A 4,276-nucleotide genomic window follows, 5' to 3' on the forward strand; every position below is an offset into this window, starting at 1 on the left:
TTATAATTTTGTGCACCTCATGCCTAAAATGCCATTTGTGTTGATTGGCACATAGAAAATGATCAGTCTGCTGGTCACTATTGTTTTAATTTTGTGCTTTTATTTCCACTCAAGATTTTACCATCTTAAAAAAACTTATACAGAACCAGGGCATCATTTAAGTCTGTGAACTTCACTTAAAATTAAACTAGTTGATATCATTGACCCTTCTTTAATTCAACAAATGTATCAGCAATGCTGCAGATGACTTTTTTTTTCTCTCTGCCAGATTATAGGTGTTGCCCCAGATTTTTCTTTTGTGCTCCACTTCTAATCTGTGGGTGAGAAGAACAAGTCAGAGGGTGAGTCACAGCATCAGGATCTAAAAGCTGGTCTGGACCTGGCCCAGATGAAGATTTAGACTCTGCCTTAGAGGTTAGTCATATCCATCATCTCTACATGGGCTTACATTTTTTTGCTGAGGGAGACGGTTGATCTGAGTCAAGCCTGAGAGCAACCAACGTGGATCACAGGGAGGTTTGGGCATCAGTGAAAATTTCAGGCTAAGCTCTTGTGGCCATTATAGTATTCTTCAATGAGCTCTAGGGCTGCTATAAGCCTCATCACTGGCACAAGGTTCTTACTGCAAAAATAATGAGTGAATTGAGACCATTTCTATTTCTTTTATGCCCACGAAATGGTGATTGACAGTGACATAGATGTCAATGTGGAGGGTTTTCCAGGAGAAGTCAATCCTTACAAAAGGTCTGACCTCCACAACAAGGATGGGTTTCACTTTGGGGAGGGGGGGGAACCAGCATCTGAGTGTGTCATTAATATTACGTTTGACTCTTATTCAGTGAGATAATTTTACATGAAGTCATTCAGTATGTTTGTGGCTTTCAGAGTAACCATACATGTTTCTGGTAGGAGCTAGATGATGTCTTCTCTGATGCCTAAATAAGTGACTGAGCTTTCGAATGCTGGAGTTGCAAGGTATCTTCTCCTATCACACATTTTTCCAAGCACTTGACTCAAAATCACTGCATTTGTTTTTAGCTAGGGAGAGAAGGATAAAGAGATGGGAGGGAAAGAGACAAGTTTTCACTATTAGAGGTCTAATAACATCTTTTAAAACATAAAAGTGATTTTGAAGTCTCTCTGTAAAAGTTGCTTCTGATTTTCAGATATAAAATGATCAGATAACTGGTTACAATGTTTTAATTCTGTGTTTTTGTTACCATTTGAGATTTTATTGTGTTAAAAGTCTTGTGCGGAACCATCTAATTCCATGAACTCTACCAAAAAATTAAACTGTCTGTTTTTTTGAGATATTTTGTCAGAACTGTAGTACTGTAGCACAAATGATGTACAAGGTGAGGTAATAATTTTGGTTTGCAGAGCAGAGCAATAAAATTCAGGCTTACACAAATGCACCAACGTATATCTAGGCAATTTTTATTTTTCATTGACTGTGTAGCAGGCTGTCCAGTTAGATTAAAAAGGGTAATTTCAAAATTGAGGGAAATCATAAATGAAATAGACTGAGGCAAATTTAGGGGGAAACAAAATGTGAATTAGGAATTCTTTATTAAAGTGACTAGAAAAACTCAAAAGCTCATAGTCAGAAAGGAGTAATTTTCCCACATCTAATTAAGGAAAAAAGTGAAAGTAGCAATTAGAAAAAAAGAAATAACATGTAACAAGGCAGAAAGAATAATCAGTATAAATCAGGCTGTCAGAAAAACAAATTTTGAGAAGAAAAGCTGAACTTATTAGGGAAAATGTGTAGGTGATGAGAACATTAAAGGAGGTGTCTTTAAATAACAAAAAAAGAAACCCTTTCCAGTGCTGAGTGCCTCCTGCTACACAGAGATGATAGAAGTGTTAGCAATGGTTCAGCAAAGGCAGAAGTTCTCAGTAAACATTACTATTGTGTGTTTCAGAAGAAAAAAGATTAAAATACTTATGTCATATTCCAGAGAGGAAGTGTTTCTCTCTCCACTGGTAACTAAACCAGACTTTAAACCACAGCTCCTAGAAAATAACCTTTTTTAACAAGCAGGCCTGGATGTCCTACACCCAAGAATCTTAGAAGAGCTCGCTAAGATCTCTTCCTTCCCAATTTTCCTAATTTATAAATAAAATCTAGTGTGTCAGGAAAATTCTGAAAGACTTTTTGCCAATGCTCATAAGGTAAGTGTAACGATTCATATAACTGGGCTATTTAGCATGACATAAATCTAAGATATTATGGAAAAGCTGATATTATACGGAGTTAACAAGGAGTTGAAGGATAAAAACTGCTGTCAGATAGTGTTACTATTTTATAGAAACAGGCCTTAGCAAATATTTCATTTTCTGATAAGGATGCAAGTTTGTTTGGAAAAAGTAAGTCCACAGCCCTAATAGAGTTTGCATGTATTGCCAAAGATTCTGATTAATTACTGCTATATAATACTAATAAAGCATGCGTTAGCCATTGATTTACACATGGAGGTCTGTCAGATCTCAAAGAGTAGTTCTTGATGAGGAATTGTGTTGGAAATAATATTTCTAGTGAGATTCCACAGACATCAGCACTATGTCTGAGGCTTTTTCATAACTGTGTCTTGATATGGCAGTAAATATATAAATCTTTGCTGAAGGAAGACCTTTCATAGATCTCATGGGCTTTAAATTAGGTCTCCATATTCACAGCTCTGAACAATCGCATTCTCTATTTCTGCCCTTGTGGCACTTCTCATCTGCTATTCAGTCTGGATTTTTCATCACTTTTAAAGGTATCTTCATCAACTGTCTTGATCATCTGAAAATCTAATCATTAGTTGTTTCATAGGCTATCTGCATCCCAGCTTTTTATGTTGTCTACATTTCATTAGATCTTCAGAGTCTTACACCAATGTTACAGTGTATGTTCCATAAATACACATGACCATTTCTTATTCTAGGTATCTTTATCAGAGCTGAAAGATTTCTGGATAAGGTACCTGATATTTCCCTTTACAAATCCACACTTAACAGCACCAGTCTTGGATTCTAATAACTTGTAAATTACATGTTTTTAGCTTTTGACACTATACCATCAAGAGCTAAATTTAGTGTCATCTAGTTTAACGTTGCTTATTTTTTAACTCCAGTTAAATCTCTAAAGATATATAAGCATAGCATTTGTACCTAAACACTTAAGCTCATATTTTTCATAATAGCTTTAAACAAAAAATAATTAATTGCTTACTTTAAATAAAGTATGGTATTTCTTTTTTCTCAAGCTAATTTCCACTTCTTGAACCACAGGTGAAGATCAGTGACCAACATTGCCACATTATAATCTTTAAAGAGGAATCATCTGATCACTGAAAAATATGAACTTCAGGTTAAGTTTCCTTGTTGATGCCTCATGTGTGTAAATTCCATTAAGAGGGGTTGTGAGAACACATCCGCAAGCGGAATGATCTGTTTTTGTTACCCAAGTCCATCTTCAGTCATTCTCCCATGTTTATTTCTCCATTTTTTCCCCTCTCTTTGTGGTACACAAATTAACTCTTTCCAGGTCTAGCTCTTGTATATCATTTTTGCTAGGGTAGGCATGCATAACATTGAATTGGTGGTTACTTTGTTTGGAGTGAATTGATTAAGCACTCAGAAAAAATTCAAGGAAAGTCTGACATATTTCCATGACATGGACAATTGTTACGAAGAAATGGTTTCTACCATACTCTGCAGTAACAGTTCAATATTCAATTTATCTTCCTATATTGGAAATTTCCCATTTTTCTTTAGATGCTACTCACTATCATGCTATTGGACCAGGAAAGCTTTTCCAGAAATTCAGTCTAAACATGACCCTAATTTCTTTGAAACTTCAAGGTTCTACCACTTACAGGACATTTACAAGCTTCAGTAGAATTATGACAGTATTTTTCTTTTTAGAGCAAAGATGTGAAGCTGAATACCTCATTGTTTGTATGCCTGTGTGAATTGCACCAATTAAAATTCCAAATTGAAACTGAAACTGTTTTGTAACACATTCATACATTGTAAAATAAAATAACATTCAATCACGGATGGATTTACAGGGGGGTAAGGAACAGAGGAACTTTCTCTTCACCAGTATCCCTGTTTAGCGTGAAATGCGCTCCAACTCACATGATGGGGAAACAGCATCTGCACTACACACTCATTGCCACCCCTGGCTCTCTCTAGCACCTCAGAGTAGCAACATGGTCATGAAAGTAATCTTTGTATAAGGAACAGTAAAATGTCTGAGCCATTTGCTTAAAATCTGAAAGTGCCT

The sequence above is a fragment of the Struthio camelus genome, chromosome 1, assembly GCF_040807025.1.
Source record: "Struthio camelus isolate bStrCam1 chromosome 1, bStrCam1.hap1, whole genome shotgun sequence".
Lineage (NCBI taxonomy): Eukaryota > Metazoa > Chordata > Aves > Struthioniformes > Struthionidae > Struthio > Struthio camelus.